Source organism: Macrobrachium nipponense, chromosome 18 (assembly GCF_015104395.2).
Source record: "Macrobrachium nipponense isolate FS-2020 chromosome 18, ASM1510439v2, whole genome shotgun sequence".
NCBI lineage: Eukaryota > Metazoa > Arthropoda > Malacostraca > Decapoda > Palaemonidae > Macrobrachium > Macrobrachium nipponense.
This window is the reverse complement of record NC_087211.1, coordinates 48,974,524-48,987,028: the sequence shown is the minus strand read 5'-3', so window position 1 is coordinate 48,987,028 and position 12,505 is coordinate 48,974,524. Positions and strand designations below refer to the sequence as shown.

The 12,505-nt window shown below is 38.7% G+C and overlaps 1 pseudogene; it reads left to right on the top strand.

Moving 5' to 3' along the window:
- Positions 1-11,669: 11,669 nt before the first annotated feature.
- The window catches only part of LOC135197025 (E3 ubiquitin-protein ligase MGRN1-like), a 99,005-nt pseudogene continuing 98,169 nt past the window's right edge, over positions 11,670-12,505 (top strand).

Genomic DNA, 12,505 nt, shown 5'->3' with positions numbered 1-12,505 from the left:
AACTGTGGTTGTACCTACTACTATTGAGGCAATCTTGCACTAGAAAAATAATGAATGATGTCCATTCGTTATCCTTTCTAAAGATCAAAGGTTTGTATTTGTGTAGGAACACGTTTACCTTGTCATGTGCAGTTTGTATTAATGTGTTTGATTTTGTACTTTGGATGTAATTTGACCCTTAATTTTGGTGTATTAGACAGTGTTCTACCACAAAATTAAGTCCTAATCTCCCAGATGTAACCAAATGAAGGGTGCTTTAAATTCAAACAGGGTATGTCATAACCTGCCACACCCAGCCAAGGTTTTTGCAGTTTTTACTATGCCTTTACTTTACCTCTCCCACCTATCTGTCCTCTTTATGTTACTCATAAATTAATGTTACTTATAACTTACTTAGCCTAATTCTTTTCAAACTTGAATGGCCTAGGTTTGATTAGGTTAGTTTTGATAAGTTAGGATGCAACTCTATTTTAATTCACAGTACCTTAGGCTAGAGGCTACGTTAGGTGTGGTTGGTTAGGATGTAAAAATTTTGAGATGACAGTAGCTTACATTAAGTTAGGCATGATACTTGGGTTACAGCCATATGTGAATTTTGAGCGCCCTAGGATAGGTTAGCTTATGTGTGGTATGTTAGGATGCAACCCTCTGAATTCAAAATTTCAAAGTGCCCTAGGTTAGGTGTGCTATCGTTAGGACACAGTCCTATATGAATTTACGGTAATTTTCAGGAAGATCTCAGCATGGAGATACTGTTGGTTAATACCGTATTACCAAACATTATAGAAAATGGTGTACTATATGATGCAGCACAAGTGAAATAACCTGAAATATATACTGAAATAATGCAAGAAATGTAGTTTTTTGCTTATGTTTTTATGAAGGAAAGTTCCACCAGATGACACATTTTCTACCATCCCCTCTTGCAATAATGTAAAAACATAAAAAACCACATTTCTCACATTATATTGGTAAATGTTTCAGATATCTCACCTGTACTGCATTATATAGCTACACCCTTTCCTAATCCTTCAGTCAAAAAACTTCCTGAGTAAACTGGTATATCTCTGAGATCTTACAAAATTTATAGTGCCTTAGGTTAGGTTAGGATGAGATCCTTTTTGAATTTACATTAGGCACCCTACGCTAGGCGAAGGCAAAGACCCCCAACTAGGTAAGGATGTGGCGCCCTAGGTCAGCCTAAACCCGTCTTTCCCACTGTGTTCCTCAATGATCGTTTGAAAGCCTAAAGATGGTTACTTCAATGATCCCTAATTTGGCATTTGGCTAACCTTCTACTGTCTACGACTATTTTGGTAATTCCAAGGAAGAACTTTACACAGAGATATAGTTAATTAATGAAATATTTTGACGGAGCAATACAGAAAAGGGTGCATTGGATGAAGCACAAGTGAGATCAATTATCAATTTACCGAAATGTGAAGAAACTAGGCTAACGTAATTAGGCTTAGCCAATACTTTTTACTTAGCTAATCTCGGAGGGTCTGGTAAATAAAGTAAGAAAAAGCATCCCTGGAGTTCTCTACGTGAAAACAAAATAATTTTTATTATATGTAGGTTATTTTATAGTAATGCTTATTTAGGGACTCAAAAGAAAAAGAAAAAAATAAACCACAACCTTTTCTGAAGAGCTATCGAATTTTGAGTGTGTTCCAATGTTCTAGGCGCGTTCAAATTTCGTAAACATGTACACTGTACAGGGTGCGGCAACGTAACTTCTTTTTTCCAAAAGGCAATAAAACAAGATGTATAAATCAGAAAGGTTTTAATTTTGTGTCATAATTAAAGCACATATTTAAAGTTTTGTTTCACACAGTTTTGAAAATCATATCAGGCAGGTGCATGACGTCTATTTCTGGTGATAGAAGTTCATTTCTCGACATAGTGTGGTTCGGATCCCACAATAAGCTGTAGGTCCCGTTGCTAGGTGACCAATTGGTTCCTAGCCACGTAAAAAAAAAAATCTAATCCTAGGAGAGCTGTTAATCAGCTCAGTGGTCTGGTTAAGCTAAGATATATAATGAATCATACACAGCATAAACCGTTTTCTAGTTTCTGGTGTTTGCCATGACCCTCACCAGCGTATCAACGGGTATATTGGCAATTTCTTCTCGGATGTTGGCCTTCAAGTCTGGTAGGCTTCTCGATTTGTCCCCTTGTGATTTTTATTTGTGGGGATATTTGAAATCCCGTGTTTATGTCAACCGCCCGAGAAGCCTACCAGACTTGAAGGCCAACATCCGAGAAGAAATTGCCAATATACCCGCTGATACGCTGGTGAGGGTCATGGCAAACACTAGAAATCGGTTTATGCAGTGTATGGAACGTAAATAAACAAAACACAAAACTCCTCAGGTCAGGGGATAGAACTGAGGGTGGCGCTGGGGGGATGACTAAACAGCTTATGCCAAAATAGAATTGATAACGTCCACCTTTATGATTTTTGCAATGAAAGAAACGTTGAATATCTCTGGAATGTATTGATGGACGTGGCTGTTCTTTTCAACTGTCAATTTATTTTCCAATTGCACGGTGGAATTCCACCCTCTCCTAATAACTGATTCATAGCGCAACTGTGAGGGCAGTGAGGCTTTCGTCTGTTACACCTTTCAAACCTTTGTTCTGTCAGTTTCCGTTTCAGCGCTGAATGACCTCATTGGTCCCAGTGCTTGGCCTTTGGCCTAAATTCTATATATTCAGCCAACCACCTAATTGACAAGCAGTGTAAGCAGCTCTGTCTGTCATGGTTTTTTTTTTATGGATGTCGTATATTAGGTATAACTTGAACTTTGAATAAAGCTTTCATAAAATTACGGTACCGTACTCTCTCTCTCTCGTAAATTCCATTTTCATCTTCATTTTACCTTTAAAAACACGAAAAAGCATTCGTCTTCATACTTTCGATACGAAGACGAATGTTTTTTCGTGTTTTTAAAAGTAAAATGATGATAATGGAACTTACGAGAGAGAGAGAGAGTACGATACCGTAATTTTATAAAAGCTTTAGTCAAAATTCAAATTATACATAATATACGACATAAAGAAAAAACCATGACAGACAGAACTGCTTACACTGTTTGTCAATTAGGTGGTTGGTTGAATATAGAGAATTAAGGCCAAAGACTGGGACCAATGAGGTTATTAGTGCCATCAGTTTTATCCTGATAACATAAAATAGAATTTTATTCACTGCCACAGAATTTATTTTTTTCATAACTTTGCTGTGCACAGGGGAAAAAATGAAAAAAAAAAAATTTCAACGTCCACGACGATTGACCGTCAGCTTAGATAAAACCAAGGCCTTGTGTAGAAGTCACCACAAGACCAGTAAATAGAACAAAGAATCATGTGCCATGGGACAGTATCCAAAAGGGGTTCCATGACTTCTTAATCAACGTCCCCACCGGAAACAATTCGACAAGTAGGGCTTAAATGCACCAGAGACCGGTCTATAGGCCTAAAGGTTTGTGCTTCGAACCCAACGAAGCCCAAGCCTCAGCCATTCCGAACAAGGTAAGCCATCCATTTGTTGTTTTTGACTGAACGAGAATAAGCCGTCCATTTTTTGTTTTTGACTGAACGAGGATTGACTCGCTTCCATTGTTTTATATTTAATAATTATTCATAAAATGACAATGTGGTTTTTAGTAGACATAGACAATACCTGTTACTGAAGTATGCCTACGAACAAATAAGTTCATCTCATACAAGTTAGACCGGTCTTTGGTTGTTTCTGGAGGTCAAAATGTACTTGTCCCGCAAACTGAAAATAACGCAGCCTAATGGCAAGCATTTGATCACTATGCATAGAAAGTGGCCACATTTGCACGCATGCCTGCAATTCGGCCATATTGCAGGGTTGCCCAATGCAAAAGTTGGAGTGTATATCCTAAAAAAAAAAAAAAAAAAAAAAAAAAAAATAGTAGCAAGTGTGTAAGTGACGAAATCCACACACGCAAATTAAGCCACAAATAACGTCTAATATCGAGGCCTCTATTCCTTAGAATTTTATTTTTCAAACAAGGGAAATTATAACTTGTGCTTCCCCCAGCACTCAATTAAATTTCCCTTGGCTGAAAATAAATTCCCAAGGAATAGAAGCCTCGATATTAGACGTTATTTGTGGCTTAATTTGCGTGTGTGTAAATTTCGTCACTTACACACTTGCGACCTTGTTATTTATATATGTATATGTATAAGTCATATCACATTTCCGTGATTCATATACATATATCGAGCTACAATGTCCTTTAATATCTAATTCGCTCTACCTCGGAATTAATATATTTTCATATATGCTTAACCGAAGGGGAATTTTTTCTCGATATAGATTTGCCTGGACCAGGGCGCGAACCTATGGATCCTGGGTTTGAAAGGATCCATAGGTTCGCGCCCTGGTCCAGGCAAATCTATTATCGAGAAAAATTAATTACCCCTTCGGTTAAGCATATATGAAAATATATTAATTCCGAGGTAGAGCGAATTAGATATTAAAGGACATTGTAGCTCGATATATGTATACTATATATATATCTATATATATATATATATATATATATATATATTATATATTTATATATATATAGATATATATATTTATATATATTAAATAAATATATATATATTATTTATATCTAAAAAAATATATAATAAATATATATAATTATATATATATATATATATATATATCTAAAAAATATATATTATATATAAAAAATATATATATATATATATATCAAAAAATTATATATATATATCTATATATATACACACACATATATATTATAATATATATCTATTATTATATATTATATATATATATAGATAAAATCACTCCACCTTTTGCATTTTTATTATTTTTTGAAGGTTTTGTGTTTTAAATTGCGTGCGTGTGATTTGCCACAGTTGCACAATTGATTGAAATTCGGCCACACTAACTGTGGTGCCCAAAAGTGACCCAAATGGTAAGGCTATATTGAAGTAATTAGCCTTGGGTGTTTTTTTGGATGCAGATGGACATTTCCTCCCTTCAAACTGAAAATACGCAGCCTAATGGCAAGCAACTGGTCACTTTGTATGGAAAGGATTTGCCACATTTGCACAATTGATTACAATTTGGCCACACTACAGAGGCGCCAAAAAGTCACCCAAATGGTAAGGCTATATTGAAGTAATTATGCCCGGCCTTGGGGTTTTGTTATTTTTTTGGAGTGCAGATGGACATTTCCTTCAAACTGAAAATAACGCAGCCTAATGGCAAGCAACTGGTCACTTTGAATGGAAAGTGGCCACATTTGCACGATTAACTGCAATTTGGTTAGATGGCAGGGGTGTCCAAAATTGGCCTGACTTTTGGGCACCCCTGCAATATGGCCGAATTGCAGTCAATTGTGCAAATATGACCATTTTATATGCATAGTGACCAATTGCTTGCCATTAGGCTGCGTTATTTTCAGTTTGAAGGAAAAGTCCATCTGACCTCCAAAAAAACACCCAAGGCTAATTATTACAATATAGCCTTACCATTTTGGTGACTTTTTGGCACCTCTGTAGTGTGGCCAAATTGTAATCAATTGTGCAAATGTGGCAAATCACACACACGCAATTAAAAGCACAAAACCTTCAAAAAATAATAACAATGCAAAAGGTGGAGTGTACATCCTCCAAAAAATAAATAAATAAACGAAAGTAGCAAGTGTGTAAGTGACGAAATTCACACACACGCAAATTAAGCCACAAATAACGTCTAATGTCGAGGTCTCTATTCCTTAGGAATTTATTTCAGCCAAGGGAAATTTAATTGAGTGCTGGGGGAAGCACAAGTTGTAATTTCCCTTGACTGAAAATAAATTCCCAGGGAATAGAGACCTCGACATTAGACGTTATTTGTGGCTTAATTTGCGTGTGTGTGAATTTCGTCACCTACACACTTGCTACTTTCGTTTATTTATTTATTTATTTATTTTGGAGGATATACACTCCACCTTTTGCATTGTTATTATTTTTTAAAGGTTTTATGTTTTAATTTTTTTGAGGGCATACAGTTCCACATTTTTCATTTTTGTTTAGTTTTTTAAGGTTTTATGTTTTAATTTATATAATTTTTTTGTGGCGACATACAACCCACTTTTTGCATTTTATATTTTATAGTTTTAGGAAATTTTGCGTTTGCCACAATCGGCAAACTAAAGTCACACTTGCATAAGTGACAATTTGCACTCATACACACACTCAGGAATTAAGCCACAGTTATAATTTAATACCGAGTTCTCTATCCGAGGAATAACTCACACCCGAGGGGAACTGATCAAGTGCCGGGGGAAGCACTCTCAAGGGGGAATTATAATCAAGTGCTTGGGGGAGCACTTGATTATAATAATCCTATTCCCTATGGGTGAAAGTTACTCCCAGGGTAGAGAGACCTCGGTATTAAATGTAGCCTATGGCTTAATTTGGGTCCGTATGCATTTTGTCACTTACACCTGTGTGCCTTTATGTTCCCTAATACTAAGGCACAAATATCGTATACTGACGAATTCCTTATACATTGGGAGGAACTTAAACCCAAGGAGAATTATAATGTAAGTGTTGGGGGGAACACTTATTAATTATAATTCCACTTGAATGCAAGTTACTCCCAAAGTCTAGGGAATTCTGTATTGCACAATATTTGTGGCTCATTATTAGGAGCTCTTCATCTTCCTAATGTCCTCTGACCTCAGAAGAAATCGGCCAGTGTGGGTTTTCTGTCAGTCCTTCGAGGCTCTTGCTGCTGCCTCTGGTACTGCCTGTCTTGTGCCCTCTTCTGTCCTTTGTTCTTGATGATTTCCAGGACCTCGTTGAAGAAGGCAAGGGCGTCCTCCTCACTGCCTCGGATGGTGCAGTTTTTGCCTTCCTCTTTCGTCTGGGGTCCGTGGAACTGGACCTTGTGGGCACCGATCATCCTCCTGATGTTTTCTCCTCCTCGGCCGATGACCATGGCACGTTCCTGATAGTCGAGGACCACTCTGTAGAGGCGATCTCCCACCTTGGTCAAGCCCGTAACAATTTCCTCTTGTGTTTGGTCGCCTCTTGTTGTCTGTCCTCTTGGGGGGGGTTTCTTCATCGCTTTTCGTATTTCGAGGCAAGCGTCCTCGACATCGACTAGTCGACCATGTATGGTGACATAGTCGTCTTCTTTGTTGTGGACGATGATGGTGACATTATTCTCCTTCTCCAGTTTCTTGAGCTTTCCTCCTTGGTGCCCGACGAGAAGTCCTTTCTGCTTCCCATCAACGTCGAAACGATATTTGCCGGGGCCAATTTTGGTCAGTCCTTGTTCAGTGATTTCAGCGCTGTCAACGCTGACCTCTTCAAAGATAAACTTCAGGTGAGCGTGGGCCTTTCTCACCTTGTCGAGGTCTCCGCCTAAAAAGCCGATTTCCCTCTCGTCGTCTTCTTGAGGCAGAATGAGATTGACCCTGAAGAGGCCCCTGACTTCTGCAGCACCTTTTCCTTTCTGGCCAAGGAGGAGGCGTCTGCCCTCAAGCGGTAAGTCGAACTGGTAGAAGTTGAGGCCGACGAGTTTCAGGTCGTCTTCTGTCTGCCAGTTCTTGACATCATCGATGATTTTCGAAATGACTCGCTCGACTTCGAGGGCGTCTTCCAGTGATCCAAAGATACTGATGTAATGGCGTTGATCTTCTTGTTCAGGGAGGTAGATGGTCACATTCCGGTCCCTGTTGAGTTTCCGGATGGTAGCATCTTGTGGTCCCCTTATGGCCTCCCTGAACTGGCGGTGAACAGTCATCAAAAAGTCCTGTTTTCCGACCGCAAACAGTCCACGGGAGACTTGGGGGAGTTCATTGATGTCGAAAATCTTGTCTACTCTGAACTGGATTTGTTTGTAGACCTTTTCGACATTGTTCTTGCTGCCCATGAGTTGTACCATCCTTGAACCATCGTTCGGGACGTTCATGACGACCCCGTGCTCCTGTCTGGCCATCTTAGCGAATTTGCCTCCCTTTCCGATTAGATGGCCCATGTCTACATCTTTGTGACACTGGAAAGTGAAGCATTTGCCTCTTGCATGTTTGAGAGGCCCGCATCGCATAGGTCTAGTTGTTTCCCAGGTATTTACAGGGGCAGGGGCAGGTCGTCTTGTTCCAGAGGTCTTCTCAGGAATAGTCTTGACCATGTTAGCGAACGTCTTCCTTCCTGCTTCTTGACGTCCACTTTCATCTTGCTGAATCACTGGTCTCGTTTCTTCATGATGTTCTTCTTTTCTACTAATCTCGCTGGGAGGAGTTTCCTGCTTTTCTTCTCGAGGAAGAACACATTCCTCTTCCTCTTCCTGTGGACAAGCATTTTCCTTTCCTTCTTCCTGGAGAAGGAAACTATCCTCTGCGTCTCCTTTTGTAGTATCTTGTTCATTTCGTACTTCTTGAGTTAGAGGTTTTTCTTCCTCTTTATCCTCAAGAAGTACCTTTTCCTCCTCTTTTGCCTGTGGTGTATTATCCACTGCCTTCTCTTCGATAGGAAGCTGGTTTTCCTTGGTGCGCAAAGCTTTAGGCACATGTCGTCGTATCATGCCTCGTTTGGCCTCCTCGGGTGCCTCTCGAAACGATATACTAACTATGACCTTGTGCCTAGTTTCCTCGATATCCCAGTCGTCGTCGTCGTCCTCCTCCTCATCGAATTCTGAATCACAGTCAATCTCAATTTCATCCACATCGTCATCTTCTGGTATTTCCTCGAATGGCAATTCCTCGTCCTCGATGAGGGGGAGAGTTCGACGTTGCACTATAACAAAGGTTGGTTGCTTAACCACAGGCTGTTGGGGATTCCTTTTGAGGGCGTCAGCAAAACATGATGGAGTTTCAGTCTCCTGAACCTCCTGCCTGTGGTCTTCCTCTGCTTCCTGGTGAGAGAGCTCTTCCATGTCGCTGTCATATCCTTCCCTTTCATACTCGTCCAGGATCTCCTGAATGTGCATGAAGGCCATTTCCACGCGATTTCCAGCGCCTTCTAAAGAAGCGGCCTCCTGGACGTCGCCGTCGGGAAGGACGAGGCGGACATTGTAGAATTTCGTAAATTCTCGGACCTCGTTCGCTATTTTTCGGAGAATCAGTCTCTCTTTCACGGATAGTTGGAACTCATACAAATCGCCATCGACGAATTTGAGTTCCCTCTTCTCCTTCTGAGGAAGCGTCTCTACCTCCTGCGGAGGAATCTTGTCGACACTCCCTGCCTTCGAGGTCTCTGATTCTGTATCGTCCTGACTAGTCCTTCCAGTGGATTCCGTAATAGGGATATTGACGGTCACTTCACTGAAGTTTCTTTCCTCTTCCTTTTCGTAGTCTTCATCTTCGCCCTCTTCATATTCCTTTTGTTCGTCTTCCTCCTCTTTCTTTTCCGTCTCCTGGTTGTCTTCCTGATCTGGGCGCTCTTGATCATCCTTCTCTCCGTAGTCTTCTTCATTAATCTTCTGCTGGGATTCTTCCTCGTCTTTGTTGTCGTCGTCGTCATCTTCATTTTCCTTCTCTCGATCGTTTTCCTCGCCTTTGTCGTCGTCGTCGTCGTTGTCGTCATCTTCATTTTCCTTGTCTCTGTCGTCTTCTTGCTCTTTGTTCTCGTTGTCATCAAATGGCCAATCAATATTCAGTGTCTCTTCGACGCCTTCAGCAATGTCCTTCGTACCTCCGAGGAAGTACGGGGCAACAAAGACGCCAATGAGACATAGGAATATTTTGGGCCAAAACACGAGTCGATCCAAATTACGAAGAACTTCGTCAGCTGCTGCAGTTCCCTGGTCACCTGGAAGAGTGGTCCTCACCAAGTTCTGCAGGGTCCCGTGGCAGGCTGAGAGGGAAGGTTCCTCGTATCCAGAAAAGTTTGATAAACCAATAAAGTCCAGAACGGTATGCAGAGCGCGACGCACTCTGTTTTCCATTCTGAAATCCAAAAGAGATAATCGAGCAGCGTCACAAAGTCGAAGCTCTTTCTCAAGAGTCGACCGCCAACGGACGCCACCCGCCAGTACAAGTTGCAACAGAAGCACAAATCTTGCTAGGAAAGTTCCGAACACTGATTTAATTGCTGTAGAAATCATTTTGCTAAATGATGCTGAACCAGAGTGCTTTCACTAAGGTTAGTTTTGGTTCAAGACGCCTGATCTGCTCCGGGATTCCCGGCGTCCTCGGAGCCTTTCCAGGATCGCTTCTTCGGAGATTCCGTAAGTATTCTCTGGAGACTCCGGATTCCGAGTTGCTTCGGGTCCTTTGTTTGGTGGAGTTTCATTTCTTTAAGGAGAACAAACTGAACGTACTCTGTGATGTGTGAAAGCTAATAATAATAAATAATGATAATAATAATAATAATAACTGTTAACTTTATTTTGGTTCCTAATGGCTCTCGTAATGAATTGTATCAGAAGATATGCTATTAAATATGTTGGCTTCAATACGACGTCCTAAATTTAGTAATAGTTTAACCTGATCCGGTATTTTATCAGTGTTTATTGCTTATATCTGCTGATAGTACGTATATTGACGTAAGTTGCTTGAATATAACTTAGTTAAATTAAGTGTCTTTTTATGTGCAATTTCTACATCCTCAGATACAACTCACTACGAGATTCGTTAAGAACCAAAATAAATGGTTAAAGATTATTAATACTAATATATATATATATATATATAATATATAATATATATAGATATATATATATATATATAATATATGTGTGTGTGTGTGTGTGTGTGTGTGTGTGTGTGTGTGTGTGTGTGTGTGTGTGTGTGTATGTATGTATGTATATATATATACTATATATATATATATATATATATATATATATTAGTATTAATAATCTTTAACCATTTAAGGGAAAATGGTTTAATATAAATAAATGTGCTCATAACTAGCAACAGAAAAAAAATAGTAGTTCTTGAACACTCATGTTCTTTGAAGATGAGGATAATCAAGACTATGTACTTCATGTGCTGAATATTGGTATATTATATATATATATATATATATATATATATATATATATATATATATATATGGTTGTTAATTAGCTTTGCTTAATTTGTGTTTTCTGACAGGTAATTTATTTCCCCGTGAAATCGTTGTTTTGGATTTCCCTAGTCCTTTTTATAAGATCTTTGAAAAGTTTATGTTAAGTCCTTAACAGATAAAACGCTTTCTTTGTTTATTATAACACACGTGATAGAATTTTCTTATAAGACTAATAACAAATATACTACTTATATAATATGAATTATTAATCAGCTGATTATAGTAACCATTGATTCATATGACATGAAAGCTAAAAAGCATTGAATATGAAATTTAATGTACATGTATCACTTAAACCGGCTCGTCTTTTTCACATCTAAGAAATATACTTTACAATTACTACTGATTCCGTTTTGATTTTACATGAAATCTGAAAAAACTGCACTTAAAGCTGATTGGTAAAAGGGATGAACGTTTTACACGTTTAATCATCAGTCAGAATTAGCCGTTATTTTTATAGGATTATTATGTAACCAAACTATCCTTCAAACCTTTCTACAAAAATATATAACTGCAAACCCAGTCTTTGCCAAGTGCGGATTGAATCAAATACTGCAAGCGTTCATAATCAATTACGTACAAGGCCAAGACAGATTTACAAGCAGTGAACCATTGAAAACCAAGAATTGTTGAAAATGAAAATAGAGGTCATCCAAAGTTATCCCCGCTAATTTCAGTTGTTTTAGATGAAATAACGTGAAATTCATTGGCCTTATTGACTAGCTAGTTGGAGATAGCATGAAGTTTTTGACAGATAAAACCGTGGCATTTCTAAATATATTGTTATTATTGTGAAACCCGCATTAGCAATGTTTACTGGACTTGTACAAAGCCACTTGTTTTGAAGACAGTACGCGTGCAAAAAAATGAAATATAAAATAAAAATGATTGAATTCAATACAGTTAATAAAACAGTTATAACGCTGCATCTTTTGAAGGTAATTTTAACGTGGAATAATTATTAAAAGAGCGATAATTAAAAGTGTTGCACAGTAGTTAATGCAACATCTTGTTTGTGTAGCTGATTCGTGAAGGCTGTGTCAGTGCGATGCGATATTTGTTTATTTTGATGTCATAGCTCTTCAATATGGGGTCAATCGCCAGCAGACAAAACGCTGGTGTTGAGGAGGTTGATATAGGAGTCAATCATGCCTACCGGTACCCACCAAAATCCGGTAAGTAGTTAAGATTGAAGTGAATTGCAGCTGTCTTGGTTTAGCCTACTTTACGGTGATCCAAGTCAGTCCAAAGCTTAGCCTGACCTAATCCCTAATTTACATGAAAATAGTCCAACTAAGTACCCAATACCTGGTATGGGTCAGTGGGGATAATATAGATTAACCAATTATTTTAATATTTAGGTGAAATCTCGCAAAGTTTGGCTAAGAATAGCTAACCTCGGCCAGGCTCTTCTGAAGTAACCTTG